General features: G+C 47.3%; 1 protein-coding gene and 1 long non-coding RNA gene across 8 annotated transcripts in view; both read left to right on the top strand.

Annotated features, from left to right (window-relative positions):
* LOC309388215 overlaps positions 1 to 21,247 on the top strand; it is a 175,014-nt gene that overhangs the window by 84,903 nt on the left and 68,864 nt on the right. The gene's annotated exons all lie outside the window — the stretch shown is intronic.
* The window catches only part of CUEDC1 (CUE domain containing 1), a 108,242-nt gene that overhangs the window by 18,131 nt on the left and 68,864 nt on the right, over positions 1 to 21,247 (top strand). Inside the window, exon 1 of one of the 7 annotated variants that reach the window (XM_081945343.1) lies at positions 10,473 to 10,659. The exons of 5 other annotated variants lie outside the window; for them this stretch is intronic. The gene's annotated coding sequence lies outside the window, so the exon portion shown is untranslated. Of the gene's footprint in view, positions 1 to 10,472; positions 10,660 to 11,664; positions 11,681 to 21,247 lie in introns of those variants that run through there. One more of the 7 variants, XM_081945346.1, reaches the window with a different exon arrangement.

Below are 21,247 nucleotides of genomic sequence, written 5' to 3'. Positions count from 1 at the left end.
TAAAGAACTGAGACTGTGATGGCAAACTTATGGCACGTCGTAAACTTATGGCAAGCCATGTCGCCTGGCATGCGTGGACTTGGCAGTTTGTATTTTGGGTTTCTGGTGCACATGCATGCGCAGCAGTCAGCTGTCCTTCGCACGCGCGGCAGTGCCAAAAACTTGTGCGCATGCGTGCTGGCCAGCTGATCTTTGGATGCACGCCAGAACTCGGAAGGTCTGCTTTTCCAGAGTGTGATCCCTTCACGTGCACGGCAGTGCTGAAAACCGCCCTGCACATGCACGCCGGCCAGCTGATCGTGGGGAGCGCATGTAGGCTAGAACCCAGAAGTCCGGCTTTTCTGGAGCGTGGGCCCGACGAGTGTGCGAGTGCGCACCCACGATGTTTCCACGTGACCTTTTCGGCACTCGGTACCGAAAAGGTTCACCCTCACTGACTGCACTGTGAAGCGGTATATAAGTCTGAATGCTATTGCTATTTAGGCTTCAATTTTTATTTATTCATATGCAGCCTATCTCCCCAGTAAAGCAAGTCTCTTTACAAATTCTACTGGAATCCACCTTCCCCCCTTAAATAAAGCCTGATGAGAATACCGTGCCACGTTAGTATGCCTTTAGTGGTATAGTAAATGTTTGTTTAAAAAGAAATAGAGGCTGTTGAAAGGGTGATCGCTTCTGTGAGCCCCAACCCCCCCCCTGGCATGTGAAAAAGAAGGAATTTTTGTGCCTATAGTCCAGTGGTGGGTTTCAAAAATTTTTAGAACCTCTTCTGGAGGTGTGGTCTGCTTTGAGGGAGGGGCCTACCAGCCATGTGACTGGGTAGGAGTGGCTTGCCGGTCATGTGACCAGATGGGAGTGGCTTGCCAGCTATGTGACCGGGTGGGTGTGGTCAATTTGTAAAATGTGGTGAAACTCACTTAACAACGCTCTGGCTTAGCAACCAAAACATTGGCTCAGAAACTCTGGCGTTTGAAGCACGCAAGTCTTAAAGCTGTCAAGTTACAAGACCCTTGCACCCCTAAGCCTTTAGAAAAAAAAACCCCAGGGGTGTTCAAACTTGACAGCTTTAAGACGTGTGGACTTCAACTCCCAGAATTCCTCCTCTCGCTCTTCATCTTGATGATGTGCGGACGGGCGGAGGGGAGGGAGCTGGAACCGGTTCTAAATGGCACTGTAGATTTGTGAAACCTCTTCTATAGAAGAGGTTAGAACTGGCAGGAACCCACCCCTGCTGTAGTCACATCTCATGGTTTAGTAGTTTTTTTGTGATTGTGAATCATCCAGGTTTGTGGATGAAACCACAGCAGCCAAGTAAATGCATTAACTAATGGATTGGATCGTTTAAAAAAGCAAAACCTACATTCCACCTAACCAGGCCGTGTATATATGAAGCCAGTTGCTAGGTCTTTAGTTGATTCAGTTCTCATGTGATTTTGTGATTTCCTCTGGTCTTCATTTTGGTCCACCTCAGAGGAGATTCTGCTAGTTGCATGTATGCAGGTTTTAGTGCGGTGAGGGCTAACCTTTTTGTCGTCACGTGCCGAAAGTGTGTGCAACAACCCATGCCCGTGCCGATAATGCAATTTGCATGCCCCCATGCATGCCATGCCCCTGTGCATGCACACATGACCCTCGCCCCCATGCATACGCCCCCCCCCCTCACCCAATTTTGGCCTCCAGGTTGGTACAGGAGGCTTTTCAGGCCCAAAACAGTTTTGGGAAGGCCTGCTGCACCAACCTGGAAGCTGAAAGGGGGCGCGGGGGTGCTGTGAGAGGCACCAAAATGCAATGTGAACGTCCCCCCCTTCTGTGCATGCAGGGCAGAGACCCGAAGACTACCTTATTTTTCGGAGTATAAGACGCACCTTTTCCCCTCAAAAAAGAGGCTGAAAATCTGGGTGCGTCTCATACACTGAATACAGCATTTTTGGCCTCCCGAAACCCCGCCCCCTTCACCAAAATGGCCGTGCATAGCCTTATGGGGGCTTTTAGAGAGCTCCTGGGGGCTGGGGAGGGCAGAAATGAGCGAAAAAGGGGTTGTTTTTGGCTCGTTTTTGGGGCCTGCACCCCCCAGGAGCATTCTACAAGCCTCCTAAAGGCTATGCATGCCCTTTGTTTAAAAAAAACGGGCCCCTTGTTTGCAAAAAATGGTTTTGAGAGGTCTGCAGAGTGCAAACAATTTCTTTTTTAATAAATTAATAATAATAAATTTGAATTTATTAGCCGCTCCCTTTCCAGGCAGGACTCGGGGCGGCGTACAATGGGCATATAGAACATAGAAACATGTGTACAAACACATAAACATACAAAAATACAGAGACACACATGCACGGAGGAGGTAACCAATTACAACATTTAGACAGTTAAAATCCCCATTAAAATACCCCAATTGTAAAAGACCCAATGTACAATTAAAATTTAAAATTTAAAAAGACAGTCAGGAGGAGTGAGAAAAATTACGGTTGAGCCAGGCCAGATAATTGAAAGAGGTGGGTCTTCAGCTGTACACGGAAGGAGCGGAGATCGGAAGTAATCCTGATGTCACGGGGGAGGTCATTCCACAGGGCTGGGCCCATCACAGAGAAGGCTCTGCTCCTGGGTGTCGCCCCCCGACACTGTTTGGCGGATGGCACCCGGAGAAGTCCCTCTCTGTGTGAGCGAATTGGTCGTAGGGATGTGTGGGGCAGGATGCGATCCTGCATGTAACTAGGCCCTGTGCCATGAAGCGCTTTAAAGATCATAATCAAAACCTTGAAACGCACTCGGTAGACCACAGGAAGCCAGTGCAGCTCGCGCAGGAGAGGTGTTACAGGGGAGTATCTAGTCCTACCCATAATCACCCGCGCGGCCGCGTTCTGGACCAACTGCAGTCTCCGAGTGCATCTCAAGGGAAGCCCCATGTAGAGAGCATTGCAGTAGTCCAGGCGAGACGTCACTAGCGCATGGGTGACTGTGCGTAGGGCATCCCGGTCCAATAAGGGGCGCAATTGGCGCATCAGGCGGACCTGATGGAACTCCCCCCTTGCCACGGCTGTTACATGGTCATCCATGGACAGCCGGGCATCTAGGAGGACGCCCAAATTGCGCACCTGTTCCATGGGGGCTAGTTGCACGCCACCAATGGCCAGAGATGGAAGCACCTGGTTGAACCGGGAGGCCGGAAGCCACAGCCACTCCGTCTTGGAAGGGTTGAGTTTTAGTCGGTTGCCATCCATCCAGACCCGTACGGCCTCCAAACACCAGGACATCATTTCGACGGCCTCATTGGGGTGGTTCGGGGTGGAAATGTATAGCTGAGTATCATCAGCATACAGATGATATCCCACCCCAAAACCACGGATGATCTCGCCCAGCGGTTTCATGTATGTGTTGAACAGGAGAGGCGAGAGCACCGATCCCTGTGGCACTCCACATGTGAGTGGCCTCCGGGTCGATCTCTGTTCCCCTGCCAACACACGTTGCATCCGGTCAGAGAGGTAGGAGCCAAACCACCGTAAAACGGTGCCCCTGACTCCCAACCCCTCTAGCCGGTGCAACAGGATACCATGGTCGATGGTATCGAACGCCGCCGAGAGATCTAATAGGACCAGGATAGAGGAACAACCCCTATCTCTGGCCCTCCAGAGATCATCAACCAATGCGACCAAGGCCGTCTCGGTGCTGTGCCCGGGACGGAAGCCGGACTGGCGCGGGTCTAGATAATCATTTTCCTCCAGGTGACGTGGGAACTGCTGTACCACCACACTCTCTACAACCTTCGCTAAGAAAGGAAGGTTGGAGACTGGACGATAATTGACTAGGTCCGTTGGGTCCAGGGAAGGCTTCTTGAGCAGGGGCCTCACCACCGCCTCTTTCAAGGCGGCCGGTAGAGACCCCTCACCCAACGAGGCGTTCACTAGGCCCAGGAGCCAGTCGCGCGTAACCTCCCAGGATGCCAGTACAAGCCAGGAGGGACACGGGTCCAATAAACATGTGGTGGGTCGCAGACGTCCACGCAACCTGTCCAAATCCTCGATGGCAACCGAGTCAAACTCCTCCCAAAGCGGTCCCTCAAGACTCGCCACGGGCGTCTCTACTGAACTACTGAAAGGGGCCCATCCCATCCGGATTTGAGCGACTTTGTCCTGTAGATATTTCCCAAACTCCTCTGCTCTGCCCTGTAAAGGGGCTTCCCGCGGTCTCTCAAACAAGAGGGAGCGAGTCACCCGAAACAGGGCGGCAGGGCGGTTATCTGCGGACGCAATAAGAGCGGCGCAATGTTGACGTTTGGCCGCTCTTAATGCCACGAGGTACGTCCTCAAATAGGCTCGTGCCTGTGCTCGGTCGAATTCGGAACGGGAGGATCTCCAACGACTCTCTAGGCGTCTCTTGTGGCGTTTCATCACCCTTAGCTCCTCGGTAAACCAAGGGGCCAGGGTGGTTCGTCGCCGCGGGAGAGGCCGCAAAGGCGCCACCCGGTCTAGGGCCCCGGTAGTCGCACTATTCCATGCGTCTACCAGGTCCTCCACTCGGGGGCGGGTCAGGTCCACAGGAGGTGGCCCAAGCTCCGTCTGGAACCTATCTGGTTCCATCAGGCGCTTGGGGCGGAACCATCTAATACCTTCCAGTTCCGCCTCCTCGCGGCGGGGGGTAGCACCAGGGAAGTCCAGCCGGAGAAGTGAGTGATCCGACCATGACAGGGGAATAATGGTAGGATCCCCTATTCCCAGATCACTCATCCACTGGCCAGAGACAAAGACAAGGTCCAGCGTGTGGCCTCCCTCGTGAGTAGGGCCCTGAATTAACTGGGTCAGGTCCATGGCTGTCATGGAAGCCATGAACTCCCGAACCCCCTCAGACGCTTCTCCCATCGACGGCAGATTAAAATCCCCCATCACTAAAAGTTTGGGGGTCTCAACCGCCACCGATGAGATCAGCTCGAGGAGTTCAGGCAGGGCCGCTGACGTATAGCGAGGAGCCAGGTATACTATCAGCAGGCCCAACTGCCTCCCTGGGCCCCATCTCACGACAAGGGACTCACACCCGGATGTCTGTGGCACGGTGAACTCTCTCGGCTCTAAGTCTTCCCGGATAATCACTGCTACCCCGCCGCCCCTTCCCTGGGCCCGAGGCTGGTGAAATGCTCGATAACCTGGCGGGCACATTTCCACGAGGGGTAGACCTCCCTCGTGGCCCAACCAGGTCTCGGTTATTCCTGCGAGGTCCGGCTCCCCCTCCAAAATTAGATCGTGGATGAGGGGGGCCTTATTGACAACGGACCTCGCGTTGCATAACAGCAGTCTCAGGCCTTGGGTCTGTAGATCCTGACCACCTAGTATGCAGGGGTTGGTACAAACGACCGGGAATGACCAAAAACCCCGGTCTCCCAACCGACTACGCGCTCTTGATCTGTCCTCGCACCTGCCCCTCCCCACGACCGTTGGTATCAAAGAGCCCTGCACAGGAATGCTATCTTCCCTCTCCTCCCCCACTCCGCTCCCTCCTCCTTCGACCACACCTAGATGCCTGGCTCTCCCATCCCTCCTGACCTGTTCCCCCCCCCCCATCCCTGGAACCCCTTATAATTTTTAAAAAGCTATTAATTAAAAAACCCCTCAATGTGCGCTTCCGCCACCTCTCTGGGTTAATGAACCCGTCCTCAAGGTGGGCCCTCGAAAGGGCAGGAGGCCATACCTGCGAGAGGGGGGACTCTCGCAGTGGCAGTAGGTCAGACCTTGTGTACGTGAGAATCATACAAAAATCATACAGTTATATCACGGGGCAAGATTATTTCAAGTGCTGAAGATGGAATCATAGTTTGTCGTGAAATTGTCCTTACCCTAGATGGAAAGGGTAAGTTGGTGGGCTAGCCAACTAGCTAGATTTATCTAAGGAGACGCTCAAGATGGTATTGGAGCCGATTAAAGCAGGATGTTAATGAGAGAGCCATAGTCATGATATAAAGAAAATTGATGGAAATCCAAGTTTTGGCAAGGGAGGCAATTGTCCATAGGGGTAGAAGGGAAAAAGTCAAGTTAATTTGCTTCTTCAAAATCTTGGTGCGTCTTATACTCCGGTGTGTCTTATATTCTGAAAAATACTGGCCAGCACATGTGTGGTGGAGCTGGGCTGGGGTGACGGCTGGCATGCGTGCAGAGAGGGCTCTGCATGCCACCTTTGGCACATGTGCCATTGGTTCGTCATCACAGAGTTAGTGCTTTGGATTTATATCCTTGCTTTCAGGAGCACATTCAGAAGAGGCATTCAGATAGGAATCAAGGATACCTTGGTAGTCCTCAACTTATGACCACAATTGAGCCCAAACTTTATGTTGAGAAATTTGTTAAGTGAGTGTTGCCCCATTTTACCATTTTTCTTGCCACATTTGTTAAGTGAATCACTGCAGTTGTTAAATTAGTAACACGGATGTTAAGTGAATCTGGCTTCCCCAATGACTTTGCTTGTCAGAAAATCACAGAAGGTGATCACATGACCCTGGGACACTGCAACCATCATAAATGCGAATCAGTTGGCAAGCATCCAAATGTAAATCACGTGACCATGGGGATGCTGCAACAGTCGTAAGTGTGAAAAATGGCCACAAGTCACTTTTTCCAGGGCCGTTGTAACATCGGACACTCACTAAGCCAGGGGTGTCCAAACTTGGCCACTTTAAGACTTGTGGACTTCAACTCCCAGAATTCTGGGAGTTGAAGTCCACAAGTCTTAAAGTGGCCAAGTTTGGACACCCCTGCACTAAGCGAACTGAGGTAAGTCGAGGACTACCTATGCTTGTAATTTAATATAATTCTTTTTCACGTTGTAAAAGAAAATGTGAAATAAATCCTCCTTCAGCTATTGGATGTTCTATTTAATAATGCCTCAAGGCCACAGCTGTGTGGATATTTCTCCATGGTCTGTTTTTTAAGGGACACTAATCCTACATTTACACACCAATCAGCCAATTTTTTTTTCCACCAAGCCCCACAACTGCATAAAAATTTTAATTAGACATGCTGTTTTATTGCCCCATTACGTTTTTTTCCCTTCCCTAACAACTAATTGTTGTATTAACCATTCCTTCTTTTACAGATATTTTTTTAATTTAATTGTAAAGGCTGGCCAAAAACCGTAATAAAGAGATTTGATTCATTTCGATCCATGGCTTATGAGTAAACCAGAGATGGTTTGTTTTATAGTAGTAAGCTATAAACTAGAGATTCCATCTCACAGTGGCTGAGTTCCCAGAATATGTGAAATCACACACAGTTGGAGAAGAGAAGAGTGGAAGGGACCTTGGAGGTCTTCTAGTCCAACCCCTTGCTTAGGCAGGAAATCCTATATCAGTTCAGACAAATGGTTGTCTAATCTCTTCTTAAAAACTTCCAGTGTTGGAGCATTCACAACTTCTGGAGGCAAGTTGTTCCACTGATTAACTGTCAGGACATTTCTCCTTAATTCATGGTTGCTTCTTTCCTTGATTAATCTTCATCTTGTCCTGCCTTTAGGTGCTTTGGAGAATAGCTTGACTCACTCTTCTTTGTGGCAGCCCCTGAGATATTGGAACACTGCTATCATGTCTCCCTTAGTCCTTTTTTCCCCATTAAACTAGACATACCCAGTCCCTGCATTCTTCATATGTTTTAGCCTCCAGTCCCCTAATCCTCTTTGTTGCTCTTCTCTGCACTCTTTCTAGAGTCTCCACATCTTTTCTACATCGTGGCGACCAAAACTGGATGCAGCATTCCAAGTGTGGCCTTACCAAGGCCTTACAAAGTAATATTAACATTTCACATGATCTTGATTCTATTCCTCTGTTTATGTAGTCTAGAACTGTGAGTGCTAATATAGTATTGATGAAAAAGTAAAGGATGCTGTCAGGTTTCCTGCCTAGGCAGGGGGTTGGACTAGAAGACCTCCAAGGTCCCTTCCAACTCTACTATTGTATTGTATTATTACAGTAAGTCCAGAAACGTGCTTTTTTTTGCTGTTGCCTCCTTTTAAAAAAAACAAATAAATTGAACTATGCACTCTGAGCTTGGATGATTAGGGCAGATGAATGGGTGAGGGGAAGATAGAGATTTGCTGCTGATTAGAATATGGGATTGACTTCTAAAACCAGCTTAATCTTGCCAGTTGGTTTTTCCAAGGAAACTGCCTTCTGTGGACTAGTGATGCTAAGAGAGGAAAACATTCTTACTGTGTTTCCCCCAAAATAAGACAAGGTCTTCTTTTCTTTTGACCTCTGAAATAAGTGCTTGGCCTTATTTTCGGGGAGGTCTTATTATTTTGGGGGGTCCAGGAGGCGGCGAGTGTGGTCACCTCATGGCTGTTGCTGTGTGGCAATATTTTCGGGGAGGGCTTATTTTAGCGCATGCGTTCAAAAGCCCAATTGGCCTTATTATCCGGGGAGGTCTTATTTTTAGGGAAAAAAAAAAAAGATTTTCCTCCTCCTGTAAATCTTTGCCTCCTCATCTTCTCAGTGAGTTCCATTCTACCCAGAGATGGATGATCCCTATTGAAAGGACCTTGTATTTGGGATGCCTGTCCAGAAGATAAATGGATGTACTGTATTTAATTTGAAAATATTACTTTCCATTAAGGGTGGTGCTTCACAGAGCCATTTCTGTTTATGCTCAAATAGATGGATCATTAATTCCACATCCAGCGGTGCGGTTAGATAATTTTAGGCTCTCTGAGAAAGCAGCCTTCATGGCTGTTTTCAGGTTGCCCTTATGAAAGAAATGGAAACATTTTTTTTCAATCCAAAACAGATCTCCTCTCGGTCTAGCAAGTTTTGTGGAGATGGAGATCCATCCATCTTGGCTAAATGTGAGCCAACGTTTGATTGAGCAGCTGGAAAAAATTGCCAGTAGGTATTTGATGGTAATGATAACCACAGTTCTCTTTTTTCATTTTGCCTTGGAATCACAACTTGTTCTCATATCTCTGAGGTTTTTAATTCAGCTCTAGCCAAGATTCCAACGTCTTTCTTTCAAAATGAGGTATTAATCTGTTGGAAGAAATATCCACCTTGGTTCAGTTCCAAGTGGGGAGAAAGACACTGGAAACATGGTGGCTGCTTGGAAAGATGGTTTAATGGTGGACAGGATCACATGCCTTGAAAATGTTGGGTAAAGAAGAAAAAAAGGGAAGAGATGCTGAGAGTGCCTCAGCCCTCTCTGGGCTTTTGAATTTGAGCTTGTATTCTGATTGGTTGTCAGACTCCCACGGGGCCATGCAGGGGCAACTCCGTAGGCTGTCCTGAGTCCCAAGCTTGGTTGACTCTTGCTGGGTGATGATGTAATAAAAGGGCTTTGGGATTCCTATTATGGCTCTCTGCCTGAAGGAGGTAGATCTTTGTTATGTAGAATAGACTGCCTCAGGCCTTAATGGCCCATTGACAAAGGTGTGTGTGTGTGGGAGGGCGGCTGAGTTTCTGCCTCCTTTTTAGGAAAAATATTCTGCCCTTTTAATATTTCCTAAAATATTTCATTTTTCTAGGAGAGGGGTGGGTGCTAACTTCCTACAGATCTATTGGCTGAAAATTCATTGTGGCTAATTTATGTCAACTATTTAATACACTCGTATATTGTCAGTGGATCAGCGCCAACTTGTATGAAGATTGAACTGTTTTGCTGTTTTTCCCTGATTTGAATTGATGTTCCCGTCTTTTCTTTCTTTCTATTATGATGCTGCCATTCTGTTTTTCCTTTTTGTAAGATTTTACATTGGCTGTGTTTTCTAAAAAAAATAATATTCTGTGCGAGTTGCTGAGAATCATTTTATTTCAGCAATCTAGAAATATGTCTAATAAATTAATACCCTGACACCACCTCATTCAACTTTCTTTCATATTTTTCCTGGCTACTGTAATGACCGTAGTAAAGTCCTTTGTTATAAAAGGCAGTACAGAAGCAATGGGTGGAAACTAATCAAGGAGAGAACCAACTTAGAACTAAGGGGAAATTTCCTGACAGAACAAGTAATCAATGGAAAGGTTTACTTCCAGATGTTATGGGTGCTCCACCACACTGGAGGTTTTTAAGAAGAGATTGAACAACTATTTGTCTGGAATGGTATAGGGCTTCCTGCCTGAGGAGGGGATTGGACTAGAAGACCTCTAAGGTCCCTACCAACTCTGTTACTCTGTTTCACAAAGCTGTCATTTGGATTTTATTTAATCATTTTTCTTGCTCTTGAATGCATTGTGGCCCACTAGCAGCCAGGAAGGAGCTAGGGGAGGAGCATGGGCCAGTCCTGGAGGCTGGAGAAGGCTTGGACGAGGACTCTGCGTCAGAGGCAGAGATGGGGCCGAGGCTGTCTGGCAGTGATCAGGTGCTTATGGAGCTAGACAGCCGTGAGGCAGAGGAACAGCTGGAGCCTGTTCCCAGTGTGCGCATGCGCAGAGCTGCCAGAAGAAAAGAACAACTCAGAAATCAGGGTAGACTTGGAAGTAAAGTCACAGACGGAAGGTGATTGGCTCTTCCCATAGGAAATAAAAGAGGAACGAAAGAGGATTGGGCTTTTGCAGGAAACCATTCGTTCATTCGATCATTAGATTCTTTTCAGGAGTGTGAAGCTCTGTCCAGTGAATCTCAGAAACTCTGTGCCTAGTCTTTCCTTGCACAGCACCTCATTTGGAAAATATTTACAGGGCAGATTTCCAAGATAGATAAGGTCTGTAGTCATTAGTATTCCTTTGGAAGACTGTTTGCCAGGCCTTGCTGAATTTGAATGAGAGGAATTCACATTCATTTAATAAAAGAGGTTTTGTCGGGAATCTGCCTCGTGCTTTTTGGGGAAGCCTAGGTCAGAACAGAATGTTCTTCCTAAAGTAAAGTTGTGAACTTAAGCAATTTTTTATCCTTATTAACCTCTTTGGAATTTACCCCATTTTCTAGTTTGTTCTTTATTTTTCAAAAAAAAAAAAAAAAAAAGGCCTCTGCACCCCAGACGTAAATCTGAGGATAGAAGCATGCTCTTCAGCGCAGTTCATTTTGCTTCTTTCAACAGTTTTTGAACAGACCACAGTGTGATCTCTTACCTTTCTAATATGCTAAGGACATTGTAGATGCCTCCAAAATGGCAAGATGCAGATCACTCTGTTGGCTTGCAAGAAAGGGTCTAAAGCGAGGGTCTCCAACCTTGGCAACTTTAAGACTTGTGGAATTTCCAACTCCTAGAATTCCCTAGCCATCCATAATCTTAAATTGCTAAGGCTGAAAAGTTATGAGAACCAGGCTTGCATAAAACAATATTTTTGATGAGAGGGAGCTGACCCTTGACCTCTGCTTCTGCTTCTGACCTTTTGGCTATAAGGTATCCAAAAGAGAGTTAGCAAAGAATCTCCATGTGGCATGGATACAAGAAAAGCTAGCCTTGAGCCTGTTGTTAAAAAGATGCATAATTTCAAATTAAAGCCTTCTGTTTAGCGACCATTTGAAGTTACAATAACACTGGGAAAAGTGACTTCCAGCCAGTACTCACAACTATCTCAGTCTACCCATGATCAAAATTTAGGCGGTTAGCAATTGGCATGTACGTATTTATGGACAACTGCAGTATCCTGGGGTCATTAATCGCCATGAATGAGCAGTGGTTAGAGTGCAGTACTGCAGTTGCTGACTGCCGGCTGCCTGCAATTTGGGAGTTCGAATCTCACTGGCTCAAGGTTGACTCAGCTTTCCATCCTTCCGAGGTGGGTAAAAGGAGGACCCAGATTGCTAGGGGCAATATGCTGACTCTGTAAACCGCTTAGAGAGGGCTGTAAAGCACTGTAAAATGGTATATATAAGTCTAAGTGCTGTTGCTATTTGCAACTTTCCCAGCCAGCTTCTGACAAACATAGTCAGTGGGGAGCAGTGACGTGCAGTCAGGGGAGGCAGGGGAGGCGGAGCCTCACCACTCTCATCATGAAAATAAAAAAGAATTACTCCAGGAAGCCGTGAAAGTGGCTGGGAGAGGCGCGCGGCTTGGTTTAGCCTCCCTGGACATCTCAGCAGCAGCCCCAAGTGTGCCGATCTCGCCATTTTTTACATCGGGCGAGCCCAGGATCCTTGCAAGGGGAATGGGACGTGTGCAGGAGGCTCCTCAGCTCCAGCCTCAATCAGCGCAGCCGCGGTCCCCTTCATGTTGGCTCAGGAAGGAGGGGAATGGGACCACGTGTGCAGGGGAAGGGGATCGCGGCTCTGCTAATCTGAGGCTGTGCGCTGAGGAGCCGCCTGCACACGTGGTCCCATTCCCCTTGCAAGGATCCCGGGCTCGCCCGATGTAAAAAATGCCTAGGTACCGTGTTTCCCCGAAAATACAACCTGTCCCGCACTCACTGACCTAGCGTTATCCCGAAAGCGCCAAGTTACAGGAGCCGGGGGTGGAGGGAGCGCTCACGTTGCTTGCCGCCTTCGGTATACCGCTAGGTTGGGGAGTGGCGTTCTGTCCGGCCAGAGGGGAGAGTTGCCGGGCGGCTGCTCTCTTGTGAACTGGCTCCCGAAGAGCCGGGCACAGCCTCAGGGGCGAAGCAGCCATGAGGTAACTATGCTCACGAGCAGCCGCCCGGCAAATCCCCTCTCCAGCCGGGAAAAGCGCCATTCACTGACCTGAGCAGCCGCCCCGCAAATCCCCTCTCCAGCCGGGAAAAGCACCATTCACCAAGCACTTGCGCAGCTCTCCCAGGCCACCGCCCGCCGCCCGCCGCTGCCCCGCTCCGCGCATAACTTCCAAACTCCAAAACTTCCAGCATCGCCCGCTCTAGGAGTGCTCTCTATGGTGGGCCGGCTGCTGGAAGACTCTGTCCGGAAAACTCTCTGTCCGGCAGCCGGCCCACCATAGAGAGCACTCCTAGAGCGGCCGATGCTGGAAGTTTTGGAGTTTGGATGTTATGTACGGAGCGGAGCGGGACAGCAGCGGGCGGCGGCGGGCAGCAGCAGCCAGCGGCGGTGGCCTGGGAGAGCTGCGCAAGGGCTTGGTGAATGGCGCTTTTCCCGGCTGGAGAGGGGATTTGGCGGGCGACTGCTCAGGTCAGTGAATGGCGCTTTTCCCGGCTGGAGAGGGGATTTGGCGGGCGGCTGCTCAGGTCAGTGAATGGCGCTTTTCCCGGCTGGAGAGGGGATTTGGCAGGCGGCTGCTCAGGTCAGTGAATGGCGCTTTTCCCGGCTGGAGAGGGGATTTGGCGGGCGGCTGCTCAGGTCAGTGAATGGCGCTTTTCCCAGCTGGAGAGGGGATTTGGCGGGCGGCTGCTCAGGTCAGTGAATGGCGCTCTTCCCGGATGGAGAGGGGATTTGCCGGGCGGCTGCTCGTGAGCATAGTTACCTCATGGCTGCTTCGCCCCTGAGGCTGTGCCCGGCTCTTCGGGAGCCAGTTCACAAGAGAGCAGCCGCCTGGCAACTCTTCCCTCTGGCCGGACAGAACGCCACTCCCCAACCTAGCGGTATACCGAAGGCGGCAAGCAACGTGAGCGCTCCCCCCACCCCCGGCTCCTGTAACTTGGCGCTTTCAGGATAACGCTAGGTCAGTGAGTGCGGGACAGGTTGTATTTTCGGGGAAACACGGTACCTAGGCATTTTTTACATCGGGCGAGCCCGGGATCCTTGCAAGGGGAATGGGACTATGTGTGCAGGCGGCTCCTCAACGCACAGCCTCAGATTAGCAGAGCCGCTATCCCCTTCCCCTGCACACGTGGTCCCATTCCCCTCCTTCCTGAGGCAAGATGAAGGGGACCGCGGCTGCGCTGATTGAGGCTGGAGCTGAAGAAACTTCTCCGTTTGGGCTGCGCCCGTGCGATCGGAACAACCACGTGGTTTGATGACGTCACCAGCCTCACCAGTCATAAACGTCACCGCACGTCACTGGTGGGGAGGGGAGCCATATTTGCTTAACAACCATGTTATTAACAACGGCAAGCCATGGGGGGGGGGAAATGGTCATAAAATTGGGTGCGATTCTGCCAATAAAAGCGCGTACAGTCAAGGCTATGTTTTTCCCAGTTGCAATGTATGGCTGTGAAAGTTGGACCATAAGGAAGGCTGAGCACCAAAGTATGGAGGCCTTTGCTGGAGAAGACTCATGCGAGGTCCCTTGGACCGCAAGGCGATCAAACCGGTCAGTCCTAGAGGAGATCCACCCTGACTGCTCTTTAGAATGCCAGATCCTGAAGAGGAAACTCAAATACTTTGGCCACCAAATGAGAAGGAAGTACTCACTGGAGAAGAGCCGAATGCGGGGAAAGACTGAGGGCAAAAGAAGAAGGGGACGACAGAGAATGAGGTGGATGGATGGAGTCACCAAAGCAGAAGGCGTGAGCTTAAATGGACTCCAGAGGATGGTAGAGGACAGACAGGCCTGGAGGAACGTTGCCCATGGGGTCGCGATGGATCGGACACGACTTTGCAACTAAGAACAACACTTAACAACTCCCTCACTTAACAATGGAAATTCTGCTCTCAGTTGTGGTCATAAGTCGAGGACTACCTGTATAAACCGTTCGAACCATCGACACACCTGTTCAGCTTTCTTGGCCATAGATTGCAAGAGCTTCTTCCAGGATTATTATTAGTATTTTTTTCCACTTTGCAAGATTGGCTGATAAGGGAAGAAAGGAAGATTTTATAATCGGCTTTCTGTATCCCGAGATGACTTAAGCAGCCTCATTTTCCTTATTTGTTTCTAGCTGGGCAGCGCCTGCTCTCCCCTGCCCCCTCCCCCCCACCTCCTCTGTCCCCATTAAGCGGCGGTGGCAGCTCTCTCTGCATAAAGATTAGCTTTAAATCTTCCTCTCCAACTTTAATGGACGGAGGCCTGTCCTGCTTAAATAATTTACAGCGCCGAGGCCTGCCTCCCCCTTGCCCACTTTGAAAAGCTCACGGCATTGGGTTGCCATAGAAACGCAGTCTGCTTTTGCTTTGCTGGCGGCTAAGTTTATTTCTCTTCCTTTTCTGTAATCCCCCTGTCTCTCCGCCCGATCCTTGCGAGGCCTTCGGGAGGAGGCCTTGAATGGGAAGGAAGGCCAGAGTGGGGCACACAGACCTCTTGTTTGTATAGTAGGGCTTGAGTCTTTGATCCAGTTACTGGGATTGGTGTTTCTGTACTCCCAGAAATGTGTGAATGCATGGAGCAATGTATTAGCAGCCCCGATTTCTGGATACAGAAATTTGCAGACCCAGAGATAGTTCCTTCCCCCCCTACTTTCTGGTGACATCACTCTGCTGAATTCCTAATCCCCACAGCACTGTCTTATGTCTAAGTGTACTTATCCATGTAGTATGGCTGCATTATTTTTAGCCTGCTCATCTGTTCCACTACCTTCTGTTATCCGCATCATTATTATGATTAGTGCTTCGATATTATAATTATTATTACACTGTTGCTTTGCATGTAGACTTGAGAGCTTACGTACCGGAGCCAAATTGCTTGTGTGTCTAATCATACTTGGCTAATAAAGTATACAGGTAGACTTCAAATTATGACCACAATGGAGCCCAAAAGTTCTTTTGCTAAGCGAGACAGTCGGCTTTTGCCTCATTTTATGACCTTCCTTGTCACAGTTGTTCAGTGAATCACTGCATTGGATGAGTTGGTTAAGAGTGAATCTGGCTTCCCCATTGACTTTGCTTGTCGGAAGATCATAAGTGAAAATCAAAATACTGCAACTGTCATAAATGTGAATCAGTTGCCAAGCATCTGAATTTTGATCACATGATCATGCTGCAATGGTCGTAAAGTGTGAAAAAGGGCCATAAGTCACTTTTTTCAGGGTGGTTGCAACTTTGAACGTTCACTAAATGAATGATAGGGATGCTCTGTGCACAGTCACTCATGCCCTCGTCCTTTCTCACCTGGACTACTGCAACGCTCTCTACATGGGGTTGCCCTTGAAGAGCACCCGGAGGCTTCAGCTGGTCCAGAATGCAGCCGCGCGGGTTGTCATGGGGGTACCTAGGTGCTCCCATGTTACACCCCTTTTAGGCGACCTGCACTGGTTGCCGGTTGTTTTCCGGGTGCGATTCAAGGTATTAATTATGACCTTTAAAGCGCTCCATGGCTTAGGCCCAGGGTACCTGTGAGACCACCTACTGCCACCAGTAGCCTCCCGCCGTCCAGTACAATCCCACAGAGTTGGCCTCCTCAGGGTGCCGTCGGCCAGGCAGTGTCGGCTGGTGACCCCCAGGGGGAGAGCCTTCTCTGTGGGAGCGCCTTCCCTCTGGAATGAGCTGCCCCCGGAGCTCCGCATAATCCCTGACCTCCGGTCCTTCCGACGCGCATCTAAAAAGTTGGCTTTTCCAGCAAGCCGGCCTGGCCTGTTAATTTTAACTCATTTTTAAATGTATTGTCTTATAAATTCGGTTTGTTTTTTTTGGATATGTATTTAATTTCTTTTTAACTTTTGGGATGTGTGTTTTTTAATGTTGTACGCCGCCCTGAGTCCTTTGGGAGAAGGGCGGCATATAAATCCAATAAAAAACAAACAAACAAAACAAACAATAGTAAATGCAGGACTACCTGTAATCTAGTCATAGGAAGTAAAGTGACTCCTGAACAAGGCAAGCATTTAATTTGGTATATTGTTCAGATCAGGCTGTTTCAACTGAGATGTCTAGATTTGTCACTACATACTCTTATCATCCCCAGCCAGGACAACCCACGCAGCCACTCTATGGTTTTCAGCCAGCAAGTTCCTAAAAATAATGAAAATGTGGAATACAGTCAGAAAGAGAAAGATGTGGTTCTCTTGCTTGATAAAAATAACAGTTGGCCTTTCAGGCTGAAAACTATTTCCTCATCTATCAGAATCATCCTCTCTGCAAAAAATGTCACATTCCAGGCTCCAGGAGGAAGATTTATAGGTGGTACCTTGCTCAACAGTAGTAACTGTGAAAGGGATCTTGGAGTCCTAGTGGACAACCATTTAAATATGAGCCAGCCGTGTGCAGCAGCTGCCAAAAAAGCCAACACAGTTCTAGGCTGCATCAACAGAGGGATAGAATCAAGATCACGTGAAGGGTTAATACCAGTTTATAATGCCTTGGTAAGGCCACACTTGGAATACTGCATCCAGTTTTGGTTGCCACGATGTAAAAAAGATGTGGAGATTCTAGAAAGAGTGCAGAGAAGAGCAACAAAGATGATTAGGGGGCTGGAGGCTAAAACATATGAAGAACAGTTGCAGGAACTGGGTATGTCTAGTTTAGTGAAAAGTGACTAGGGGAGACATGATAGCAGTGTTCCAATATCTCAGAAGCTGCCAAAAAGGAGAGGGAGTCAAGCGATTCTCCAAAGCACCTGAGGGCAGGACAAGAAGCACTGGGTGGAAACTAATCAAGGAGAGAAGCAACCTAGAACTAAGGAGAAATTTCCTGACAATTAGAACAATGAATCAGTGGAACAACTTGCCACCAGGAGTTGTGAATGCCCCAACACTGGAAGTCTTTAAGAAGATGTTGGATAGCCATTTTGTCTGAAGTGATGTAGGGTTTCCTGCCTAAGCAGGGGGTTGGACTAGAAGACCTCCAAGGTCCCTTCCAACTATTATTCTATTCTTTTCTATTTATTAATGGTGTATTGCATTGCGAACCGTTCCCACTTGAATTCAAATCATGGAAACAAACACGTTAAAAAGTTATAACCGAACAAAATAATGGAAGTATTGGAACAGGTCACAGAATTTAGAAAGAAGGCACTACTAACACAACACAAGAACAAAGAGTGACAAAAAGGCAAATAACAAGAAAGTCCAGTTGCCTCTTGAAAAAGCACCTTTGGGGCAACTGTGATCTGGATGACTGAGACTTCCCAGAAGCAACTACCCATATTAGCTATATCATCCCTTCTTTTATATTAGCAATATCATCCCTTCTATATTTTGGAGGAGTGTTGCTTTTAAATAGTTGTTTTATTTTCAAAATTGTCCTCCAATTACATTTTCCATTCAACTGAAATAGAAACTCTACGTTGCAGCCTTGAAAAATATCTATGATTACCTTCTCATTGTTTTTGCCAGGCTTCCTTTTGCCAACTCTTATTTCAAGTTTGCATTCCTTTGGTTATTTCAAGAACGTCATCTTCCCAAGTTTTAAATTGCTCTCTCTTGCAATTTACTATCTGCAAGCTATGGAACTTTTTCAATTATAGTATAATACCTTATTAATGTAGGCTTAATTTAGAACTGCAAAAGACTTGCATTCCAGTGTGTTGCAGCAGCTCATTAGTCGCAGGAAAATAAAGGAAAACACAGATGCACACGCTCGCACATTAGACATACTTGCACATTCCAGACATTTTTAGAGGCCAGTACAAACAGAGGTGGCATCTTCAAAGCTGCAACCAGAGATTTATCTGATTCTGACCATCATAGCACTGAAGTATTTAAAGCAAGCAAGGAAAATGGCTGAAGAATTCCCCAAACATTGGAGGGAAAAGCAGAACACATTTTCTAAACTCTATTACCAGGCCAAGTATTCTCCATTTCATAACCATGCATTAGATATGTTTTACTTTCTGCAGAATGCCAATAAAATTTCTTTTCTTTATGCAGTTCTCCATTAAATTTCATTCTGACATTTTAGATGATAGATAGATAGGTAGATAGATAGATGATAGATAGATAGATAGATGATAGATGATAGATAGATAGATAGATGATAGATAGATGATAGATAGATAGATAGATAGATAGATAGATAGATAGATAGATAGATAGATAGATGGATAGATAAACAGAGTTGGAAGGGACCTTGTAGGTATCTAGTCCAGGGGTCACCAACCTTTTGGACCTCAGTGACCACTAAATGTTCATAATTTTAAATCCCGCAGACCAGTAATATGACTTTTTTAAAAAGATAAATAGTATTTAGTGCAATATAAAAATGCAAATAATTTTTCTGTGGACCACCACAATTTTCTTGTGGACCACTGATTGATAACTACTGATCTAGTCCAACCCCCCCTCCCCGCTCTTAGTAGGAGACCCTGTACTATTTCTGTCAAATGGCAGTCCAGTCTCTTCTTGAAAGACGCTCCCACAACTTCTGAAGGCAACTTCTGTTCCATTGGTTGATTGTTTTCTCCCTGTCAGAAAATTTCTCCTTATTTCCAGGTTGAATCTCTCCTTGATCAGTTTCCATCCATTATTCCTTGTCTGGCCTTCAGGTGCTTTGGAGAATAGCTTGACCCCCTCCTCTCTGTGGCAGCCCCTCAAATATTGGAAGACTGCTATCCTGTCTCCCCTGGTCCTTCTTTTCACTAGACTAGCCATGCCCAGTTCCTGTACCCGTTCTTCATATGTTTTAATTTCCAGTCCCCTAATCATCCTAGTTGCTCTTCTTTGCACTTTTTCCTAGAGTGTCAACATCTTTTTTATAGTGTGGTGACGAAAACTGGATTCAGTTAATCAATTAATTCAGTTAATCAGTCTGATCAGTCAGAATCAATCTGGATTCAGTTAATCAATTAATTCAATTAATCAGTGGAACAGAAGTTGCCTCCAGAAGTTGTGAATGCCCCAACACTGGAAGTCTTTAAGAAGATGTTGGATAGCCATTTGTCTGGAACGGTATAGGGTTTCCTGCCTAGGCAGGGGGTTGGACTAGAAGACCTCCAAGTCCCTTCCAACTCTACTATTGTATTGTATTATTGTATTGTATTGTATTGTATTCTAGGTGTGGTCTTACTAAGGCTTTGTGGTATTAGTACCTCCCTTGATCTTGATTGTATCCCTCTGTTAATGCAGCCTAGGATTGCTTTGGCTTTTTTGGCTGCCACTGCACACTGCTGGCTCCTGTTTAGCTGGTTGTCCACTAAGACTCCAAGGTCCCTCTCACAGTTCCTGCTATTAAGCCTGATTTCACCCAGTGTATATGTGTACTTTTGGCTTTCCTTGTCTAAATGTAAGACTCTACTTTTGTCTACATTGAATCTCATTTTGTTAGATAGGGCCCAGTGTTCAAGTCTGTAAAGATCCATCTGGATTTTGATCCTATCATTTAGGGCAGGGGTGTCCAAACTTGGGGACTTTAAGACTTGTGGACTTCAACTCCCAGAATTCCCCAGCCAGCATGGCTAGCTGGGGAATTCTGGGAGTTGAAGTCCACACCTTAAAGTTCCCAAGTTTGGACACACCTGATCTAGGGTGTTGGCTATTCCTGCCAGCTTGGTATCATATGCAAATTTGGTAAGTTCCCTTTCCTTTTTAATTTTTAATTTTAAACACTTAAACACAGCAACAAAAACAAAAACGTAACTTACAAACAACACAAGAACTAAACGTTCCATCATACCGCAGTTATCTATCGTTGTATCTTTACAGTTATTGTTTCCCCTCCTATATATTCCAATTTTACATTTGTGGTCACTTTGTTTCTTACTTCTTTTCATGACCTATTCCTTAGTTGTTTATATTTAGCTGTTTATATCAGACTATCATATTGCCTATATTATATTGTATATACTTTTCTTACGTTAATATATCTTAACTTATCTTTCCTATCCCCTATCTTATCGCTAAATCCGAATTCTTCTACTATACCTTAATTTTACATTTTCCAATTTCTTATTTCTATCGTCTAACCATTGGTACCATTTTCCCCAAACTAAACAGTATTCTGATTCCTCCTTTCCTTCTATTTCCTTCGTCAATTTGTCCATCTCCACACATTCTAAGATCTTTCCCTTCTATTAGGGGAATAGTTCCCCTTCTATCCCCTCATCTAAGTTGTTCATGAAGATATTGAAGAGTATTGGGCCTAAAACGGAACATAGTGGTACCCCACTGCTTACTTCCTTCCATGTAGACGTAGACCCACTAAGGCAGTGATGGCGAACCTATGGCACTTGTACCACAGGTGGCACGCAGAGCCATTTGTCAGGGCACGCGAGGCGCTGCCCTGTCAGCTGGCCAGCGCACATGTGCGCGCTGGCCAGCTGAGTTCACCCTTTTTTAAAGTCATTTTTCGCTCTCCCCAGGCTCCAGAGCCTTTATAGGAGCCTGGGGAGGGCGAAAAGAGCCTGCCCCGCCCCCCTGGAGGCACTCCGGAGGCTTCATGAGCTTCCCCAAAGCCTCCGGAGGGCAAAAAAACGGCCCTACGGGCAAACCGGAAGTTTGGGAACGGACTTCTGGTTTGCTTGGAGGTTCGTTTTGACTGCTCTGGAGGCTTCAGGGAAGCATCCTGAAGGTCCCTCAAGCCTTCGGAGCGCTCAAAACAACCCTCCGAGCAAACCGGAAGTCACTTCCGGTTTGATCGGAGGGTCATTTTGACTGCTTCGGAGGCTTCAGGGA

This window comes from Natrix helvetica (genome assembly GCF_964273705.1).
Source record: "Natrix helvetica genome assembly, chromosome: 2".
Taxonomy (NCBI): domain Eukaryota; kingdom Metazoa; phylum Chordata; class Lepidosauria; order Squamata; family Natricidae; genus Natrix; species Natrix helvetica.
The sequence above is the reverse complement of the archived record's forward strand: the minus strand, read 5'-3'. Positions and strand labels throughout refer to the sequence as shown.